Consider the following 9,793-nt stretch of genomic DNA (forward strand, 5'->3'; position numbering starts at 1 on the left):
GAAATCCCATGCCCATTTTGTGGGTCAATGTCAGGGATCAAAACGTTGCAGAAAGACAGGTTAGTCTTATTGGAATGCTTCCATCACATTTCTTTAAATATTCTCTGAACAGATACCTATATATATATATATATATATATATATATATATATATATATATATATTTAAAAAAAAATATATATATATAAACTTTGTTGGAATTATGTTTGTTGCAATGTATTACCTCTTTGCCTCTTTCATCTCATCTGTGTCCAACACGAGGAATGAAATATCGTCATATATATGAGCATATATCTATATATACATATATATACATATATATATATATATATATATATATATATATATATATATATATATATATCAAAGGTAAATTGGGGTGGTGAAATACTTTTGACGCTGCACTCTGTCCAATAGGACTGAGAGTATCTGAATTTAAGCTTACAGGGTGTTAAACATGTTTTTAAAGATGTATATGTAATTTTTCATAGAAAAAATGGGGAAAAATGTGTTCTTAAAAACATCCTTTCACACCATGTGCTCTTTAATTAGGCACACGCACGTATAGACACACGAAATCACGGGCCCACACGCCCAGGTGTATGTGGGTTACTAGTTACCGGTGTTAAAGCTAACTCGCAACGGCAGCAAATAAAAGACAAGTCCACCCCAACAAAAAAATAGATTTGAATTAAAAAAAAGAAAAATCCAAAAAGCATAACACTGAACATTTCATCAAAATCGGATGTAAAATAAGAAAGCTATGACATTTCAAAGTTTCGCTAAATTTCACAAAACTGTAATATGCACATCCTGGTGGGTATGCAAATAAGGAGACTGATGACGTCATCCACTCACTATTCCTTTTGTAATTTATCATATGGAATATGAAGTATTCTCATTTTCTCCTTATTGACAGGTGAAACAACGATTAATTCCTCCAGTTGGGCCTTATTGTCATATTTGTAAAACAATGAAATATTGTATGATTCAAGCAATATAAAGAAAGGAAATAGTGAGCGAGGGACATCATCAGCTTTCTCATTTGCATGTCTCTGAGTTGTGGATATCACAATTTTGTGAAAAATAAGCGAAAATTTAAAATGTCATAACTTTCCTATTTTACATCCGATTTTGATGAAATCTTTAGCATTTTGCTAGTTTGATTTTCTCTATTTATTCAAATCAACATTTCGCGAAGTGCGCTCCCTAGGGGGTGTGTGCAGGAGGGGGAGTTTCCCCCTCCCTTGCTAAGTGCGAAACTTTCGGTGTTTCATAAATTAAAATGAAAAGTAGCCGTCTCTCTTGTCTCTATATCAGCTCCAATTCAGTTGACTATATTGTGATTTTGAACCTTGTTTTCAAAAGTGATTGTGAATGCACAAAAAGGGATAAAATGGAGAAAATTAAAATAACAAGTTACCGCGTTTTACTTTTTTTTGCAAAGAAAAGGGTCCTGAGAAAAGGGTATTTTCTTAGTTATATTGAATGCTTCCCTTGGAAAGATCAGATTTGATTACAAACTATTAAGCGACAGTGCATATTTTTAACTCACAAAACAGAGGAGAAGAAACTTGTATGCCGGGAGGAAAATATTCCTCCCCGCGCAGAGCAATGAAACTGAATTTTTTAAGGGCGGACGATTCATCAAATGCAGATATCACTAATACCACATCGGCTCTAATTCAATTGATTTTCTAAGATTATTGAACTTCATTACAAAGAAAATAGTTCGCAAAAAGTTGAAACTTCTGTGATTTATTGAAATTATATAAAAAAAAGGATGATGTACAATTTATTTGACTTATACTGAAGCGCTTCATTTTGAATGATAAAGAAACTTAAGTGTCATTCAAAATTTCAAACTGATGGCGCAAAACAGGACAGAAGATGAATGTGCAGGGAAATAACATGAAGTTTAATAGAATGTGATAAAATATATTGTACTTTTTTATTCAATACGACATGAATTTAAACCTGCCCTCTTTATAAATTAGGAAACTGTTAGCTGAAAAGCGGGAAAAGTTGCCTAAATGAAGGGGACTATGAGGCGCCGAATGTACCAATATTATATAGAACAATTATTTGTTATATAATCATTATTTATTAAATAATAACTATTATTTATATATAATTTACATTTTATTTGTAAATAACTACTATTATATAAAATATCATTTCTAATTATTTATATATAATTCCAAGTAATACTTCATTATTTGTAAATAATAATAGTTCGACATTCCATTATTTATAATAAGATTATTCGAATAAGCGAAGAAGATAGTTTGCGAGAGAAGACAGGTCTTCTCAAAAAACCAATTATTGGCAAGCCATACACGGCCCGCGAAAACAAAGCGCGCCCCTGCGATTCCGCGGGAATTCTCCAAGGACACGCCCCCAGCAACATGCCTGTGATTGGCTGGGCATGTCATGGATGGCGCCGTTACACAGCGCCCTTGGTGACAGCCAGGCAACGGCAACGGGGGCACAGCCTCTACGCTAAAAAGAACCAATGAAATGCATTGAAAGAATTCAGGGACGTGCGCAATACGCGACAGATTTGGAAGCACATGTTCATTCTCAACTAAGCTCTGGGGGATGCAAGACGTTAATCGATGTGGAATGGATATTATTTGTTTCGATTCACACTGGTGACCAAAAACGAAAAAAAAAAAAAAAAGAAAAAAAAAAAATCCCGGTTCTTAGCTTGAAGGAAGGCATTCCTACATAAACATTACACATGAGAAAATCATGCAAAATTTCCTAATGCATGAACTGTTACCAGGGATGATGAAATTCAATGGTCTTATTTAACGGTTATGGAGGCCACAGTTTGTTCACTTGAAAAGAAATACACATTTATCAAATAGTTGTGGAGATTGATTTTGTATGGCATTTCATCAAACAGTTGAGTTGTACAATAATGATAGAATTACTAGCATGGTTTGGCTATACATTAATTTGATATATTCTTTGGCCTCAAATTATTTCATGTTAGAGTCACTTCGATGACCCCCTAATTGACATTAAGTTGAAATTAGTTGAAAGAAGGGTACTCCTTTTTAAGGTGTGCCAAGACATTTGTTGATTTGTTGTTTCACATTTCCGCAAAAGTGGATCCGAAGGTTTTCCAGAGTTTCTTCTCACCGAGTTTTATCTCTGGTTTTTTACCCTGGACCTACTTGACGTGGAATTGGTTTCAGCTCTCGTTGCATGAGTTATGTTTAGTGCAACGAGGGCTTAAACTTGCGAACAACATTCACTCGCAGGGGGAATGAAATAAGCAAGGATGCGATGTTGTCAAGCTTGTTAATGGTTTAGAGTGAGAATGGTTGGCCAATGTCCAATTGATGTAGAGATATTTATAACAACTTGGAGGTGTAGACGAAGAGTATGGTATATGATGCGTCCATTCGTTGATCGCATGAGATTGCTTTGTATGGAATAATTTTGTGATTGTTGACTATCCATTCCGATGGCTGGCATGGTTTATTGATCATTAACTTAGTTGTTGTGTCCTTGATTATTGAATTGGCTGGGTTGTCGAGCGTGAAAACTCACTTTTGAACTTATGGCTTGGTTGGGCTTGGTTACAGAATTACCGACTGATTATTATCGGTAGCTTTGACATCAGCTTTCCAGGGTAGGCAATGGTTTGATAATTTAAAGTCGACGGCACCGATGCACGGCCCTCTATTCTACCATTTAGGGTCGCCGCCGAGGAGGCAGAATATGGGACCAAATCCTACCTTAGTCATGATATCGGGGGTGCTTTGGAAGAGTGGCCCTTATTTTATCGAGTATTATTATACGATAAAATGCACAAAATAGAATTATCATACTAGTATAATGGCGACATTATTGAAGTACGAGTATAATTACATGACAAAAGAAGATGACGCTCATAGTATATATTTTGGTCCTAGTGCAGAGGACAAGGGAGAGAGAGCATAATTTATGGGTTTCCGAAACCATGAGTTGCAACCAGGAAACCAGACGCGATGGTTTGGGAGGGATGGCCTTGACATGAAGGGACTCCCAAAATCCAATAGTGTTTGCCAAGTGTCACGGCAAAAAAAAAAAAAAAAAAAAAAAAAAAAAAAAAAAAAAAAAAAAAAAAAAATTATTTGGGGCTTTCGCTTTTTTGTGGGTATTTTTTCTTATATCGGTCAAATTTCAACACCAGGGGGAGGCACTGTATACTAATTATGTCAAGAAAATCGGGACAGGGGAACCCAACTTTCCAAAGTCTCCTGGTTTGGAAGTCCGGCTGGATGTCTTCCGGCAGGTTCCCCTTCCAAGAATTCACGTTCTGGTCTTGAAGCCTCTCCCCCAATTTTATTTCACACATGAGATAATCTTGTATTGAATAGATGATAAATGTAAAGAGGGGAATCCGCACCCCAGGAAATACCTGTCCTGGGATCCCGTTGGATCTCTTCCTTCTGGGAGGTCACGTGACCCGGTTTCCCCCTTAAAATCTGGTTGATTGTGGCTTGATGAATATTGTTTAGAAACTGTGTACTTGTTAAAATATTGTAAATGTCGTTTTAATGATTCTGGTAAAATCCCCCAGAGGCAATAAAGTTGAGAAACGGCAATTTCATGTTCGATCTGTATTTATTCTCGCAATAAGATTATTCGAATAAGCGAAGAAGATAGTTTGCGAGAGAAGACAGGTCTTCTCAAAAAACCAATTATTGGCAAGCCATACACGGCCCGCGAAAACAAAGCGCGCCCCTGCGATTCCGCGGGAATTCTCCAAGGACACGCCCCCAGCAACATGCCTGTGATTGGCTGGGCATGTCATGGATGGCGCCGTTACACAGCGCCCTTGGTGACAGCCAGGCAACGGCAACGGGGGCACAGCCTCTACGCTAAAAAGAACCAATGAAATGCATTGAAAGAATTCAGGGACGTGCGCAATACGCGACAGATTTGGAAGCACATGTTCATTCTCAACTAAGCTCTGGGGGATGCAAGACGTTAATCGATGTGGAATGGATATTATTTGTTTCGATTCACACTGGTGACCAAAAACGAAAAAAAAAAAAAAAAGAAAAAAAAAAAATCCCGGTTCTTAGCTTGAAGGAAGGCATTCCTACATAAACATTACACATGAGAAAATCATGCAAAATTTCCTAATGCATGAACTGTTACCAGGGATGATGAAATTCAATGGTCTTATTTAACGGTTATGGAGGCCACAGTTTGTTCACTTGAAAAGAAATACACATTTATCAAATAGTTGTGGAGATTGATTTTGTATGGCATTTCATCAAACAGTTGAGTTGTACAATAATGATAGAATTACTAGCATGGTTTGGCTATACATTAATTTGATATATTCTTTGGCCTCAAATTATTTCATGTTAGAGTCACTTCGATGACCCCCTAATTGACATTAAGTTGAAATTAGTTGAAAGAAGGGTACTCCTTTTTAAGGTGTGCCAAGACATTTGTTGATTTGTTGTTTCACATTTCCGCAAAAGTGGATCCGAAGGTTTTCCAGAGTTTCTTCTCACCGAGTTTTATCTCTGGTTTTTTACCCTGGACCTACTTGACGTGGAATTGGTTTCAGCTCTCGTTGCATGAGTTATGTTTAGTGCAACGAGGGCTTAAACTTGCGAACAACATTCACTCGCAGGGGGAATGAAATAAGCAAGGATGCGATGTTGTCAAGCTTGTTAATGGTTTAGAGTGAGAATGGTTGGCCAATGTCCAATTGATGTAGAGATATTTATAACAACTTGGAGGTGTAGACGAAGAGTATGGTATATGATGCGTCCATTCGTTGATCGCATGAGATTGCTTTGTATGGAATAATTTTGTGATTGTTGACTATCCATTCCGATGGCTGGCATGGTTTATTGATCATTAACTTAGTTGTTGTGTCCTTGATTATTGAATTGGCTGGGTTGTCGAGCGTGAAAACTCACTTTTGAACTTATGGCTTGGTTGGGCTTGGTTACAGAATTACCGACTGATTATTATCGGTAGCTTTGACATCAGCTTTCCAGGGTAGGCAATGGTTTGATAATTTAAAGTCGACGGCACCGATGCACGGCCCTCTATTCTACCATTTAGGGTCGCCGCCGAGGAGGCAGAATATGGGACCAAATCCTACCTTAGTCATGATATCGGGGGTGCTTTGGAAGAGTGGCCCTTATTTTATCGAGTATTATTATACGATAAAATGCACAAAATAGAATTATCATACTAGTATAATGGCGACATTATTGAAGTACGAGTATAATTACATGACAAAAGAAGATGACGCTCATAGTATATATTTTGGTCCTAGTGCAGAGGACAAGGGAGAGAGAGCATAATTTATGGGTTTCCGAAACCATGAGTTGCAACCAGGAAACCAGACGCGATGGTTTGGGAGGGATGGCCTTGACATGAAGGGACTCCCAAAATCCAATAGTGTTTGCCAAGTGTCACGGCAAAAAAAAAAAAAAAAAAAAAAAAAAAAAAAAAAAAAAAAAAAAAAAAAAATTATTTGGGGCTTTCGCTTTTTTGTGGGTATTTTTTCTTATATCGGTCAAATTTCAACACCAGGGGGAGGCACTGTATACTAATTATGTCAAGAAAATCGGGACAGGGGAACCCAACTTTCCAAAGTCTCCTGGTTTGGAAGTCCGGCTGGATGTCTTCCGGCAGGTTCCCCTTCCAAGAATTCACGTTCTGGTCTTGAAGCCTCTCCCCCAATTTTATTTCACACATGAGATAATCTTGTATTGAATAGATGATAAATGTAAAGAGGGGAATCCGCACCCCAGGAAATACCTGTCCTGGGATCCCGTTGGATCTCTTCCTTCTGGGAGGTCACGTGACCCGGTTTCCCCCTTAAAATCTGGTTGATTGTGGCTTGATGAATATTGTTTAGAAACTGTGTACTTGTTAAAATATTGTAAATGTCGTTTTAATGATTCTGGTAAAATCCCCCAGAGGCAATAAAGTTGAGAAACGGCAATTTCATGTTCGATCTGTATTTATTCTCGCAATAAGATTATTCGAATAAGCGAAGAAGATAGTTTGCGAGAGAAGACAGGTCTTCTCAAAAAACCAATTATTGGCAAGCCATACACGGCCCGCGAAAACAAAGCGCGCCCCTGCGATTCCGCGGGAATTCTCCAAGGACACGCCCCCAGCAACATGCCTGTGATTGGCTGGGCATGTCATGGATGGCGCCGTTACACAGCGCCCTTGGTGACAGCCAGGCAACGGCAACGGGGGCACAGCCTCTACGCTAAAAAGAACCAATGAAATGCATTGAAAGAATTCAGGGACGTGCGCAATACGCGACAGATTTGGAAGCACATGTTCATTCTCAACTAAGCTCTGGGGGATGCAAGACGTTAATTTGCCCTCCCTCCCGCCCATTTAATAATGGTTGTGAGTGGTTGGTTATAATATTGTCAGGGTCTGAGGGTATTGTTTCTGCCTCCAAAAATGTGGTACACATGTTATGAAAAAAGATTGGATGATATAATACATGGTTGTTAATAATTCTGTCGTGATTTTTGTTTATACTCAAATCTGTCAAAGGCGATTGTGCTAATTAATCTAAATGTGGTAATAGCGAATTTTAAAGACGGGGCTCGAGATTGCTCAATGAGCCTGTTTAAGTGCAAGTTGTGCCTGTTACAGTTGATTGAAATAACCTTATATTTTGGTTGGTTATACTGTTGATAGATAACATGGATTTATTTTGGTTGGTTGGCTGGGCATGTGTTTGGATAGAATTGCATTGGTTGCATAGGCTTGTATTAGTTGACTGGATGGGCTTGATGGTCGGATAGACTTGCATTGGTTGGTTGGGCGATATGTTTGGTTGTTTATTATCATAAGGATCCACGCTCTACAAGCAAGGCTTTTAGTGGATCCCCTTATTTCCAAACAAGTTCTTGTTAATACAATTGCCCAAATTTCCATAATTTGTCTATAGTTGATTTGTAATTACAATTGTTGTGTATTTGTGTTTATGCATTTAGTGCATATTTGATTTGTACCGTGATTTTTTATGATGTACATGACGGAAGTTCAAAATGAACTCGTTTTTATTTGGTTGGATGTGCTTGCGCTGGTTGGGTGGATGGGCTTGCTATGATTGGTTGGTTGGTTATAATGATCATAGGGATTCACGCTCTCCAAGTAGTTATTTTAGTGGATCCCCTCATTTCCAACCAAGCTATTAATACTTTTGTACAAATTTTAAAATGTTGTCTGTAGTTGACCGGCAATTACAATTTATATGTATTTGCAAATTGTTTATGCGCACTATGATGCATATTTAATTCGTGTTTGTATTTGGTAATGATGTACAAGATGAACTGAAATTTGTTTGGTGGCTTTATATGGTTGGTTGGCTGGGCTTGTTCTGGTTGACTACAATTGCACAAATTTTCATAATTTGCAGTTGATTTGGAATTATAATTGATGTGTATTTGTGTTAATGCATTTGATGCATATTGATTGGTACCGTAATTTTTTGTGATGTACATGACGGAAGTTCAAAAGGAACTTGTTTTGTTTGGTTGGATGGGCTAACATTGGTTGGATGTTTGGGCTTGTTATGATTAGTTGATTGGTTATGATCATATCGATCCACGCTCTATCAGCAGATCCTTTAGAAAGATCCCCTCAGTTTCAACCAAGCTGATAATACTATTGTACAAATATTGAAATTGTGTCCGTAGTTGATTTGTAATTACAATTGATATGTATTGTCATTGTTTATGCATCATATCATTTATAATTGATTTATGTTTGTATGTGGTAATGATGTACAAGGTGAACTTAAACTCGTTTGGCTAGTTAGATTGGCTTTATATGGTTGGATGGTTGGATGGGCTTGTTATGGTTGGTTGGTTGGTCGGGCTTGTTATGGTTGGTTGGTCGGGCTTGATATGGTTGGTTGGATGGGCTTGTTTTGGCTGGTAGGATGGGCTTGTTTTGGTGTTTGGCCTGATTACTGAGTATTTTTTCTTATATCGGTCAAATTTCAACACCAGGGGGAGGCACTGTATACTAATTATGTCAAGAAAATCGGGACAGGGGAACCCAACTTTCCAAAGTCTCCTGGTTTGGAAGTCCGGCTGGATGTCTTCCGGCAGGTTCCCCTTCCAAGAATTCACGTTCTGGTCTTGAAGCCTCTCCCCCAATTTTATTTCACACATGAGATAATCTTGTATTGAATAGATGATAAATGTAAAGAGGGGAATCCGCACCCCAGGAAATACCTGTCCTGGGATCCCGTTGGATCTCTTCCTTCTGGGAGGTCACGTGACCCGGTTTCCCCCTTAAAATCTGGTTGATTGTGGCTTGATGAATATTGTTTAGAAACTGTGTACTTGTTAAAATATTGTAAATGTCGTTTTAATGATTCTGGTAAAATCCCCCAGAGGCAATAAAGTTGAGAAACGGCAATTTCATGTTCGATCTGTATTTATTCTCGCAAATAATGATTATTTGTTTTTCATTATTTATAAATAATGATTATTTGTTTTTCATTATTTATAAATAATGATTATTTGTTTTTCATTATTTACAAATAATGATTATTTGTTTTTCATTATTTATAAATAATGATTATTTGTTTTTCATTATTTATAAATAATGATTATTTGTTTTTCATTATTTATAAATAATGATTATTTGTTTTTCATTATTTATAAATAATGATTATTTGTTTTTCATTATTTACAAATAATGATTATTTGTTTTTCATTATTTATAAATAATGATTATTTGTTTTTCATTATTTATAAATAATTTGTTGAGT

This window comes from Lytechinus pictus, chromosome 8, assembly GCF_037042905.1.
Source record: "Lytechinus pictus isolate F3 Inbred chromosome 8, Lp3.0, whole genome shotgun sequence".
Taxonomy (NCBI): Eukaryota; Metazoa; Echinodermata; class Echinoidea; order Temnopleuroida; family Toxopneustidae; genus Lytechinus; species Lytechinus pictus.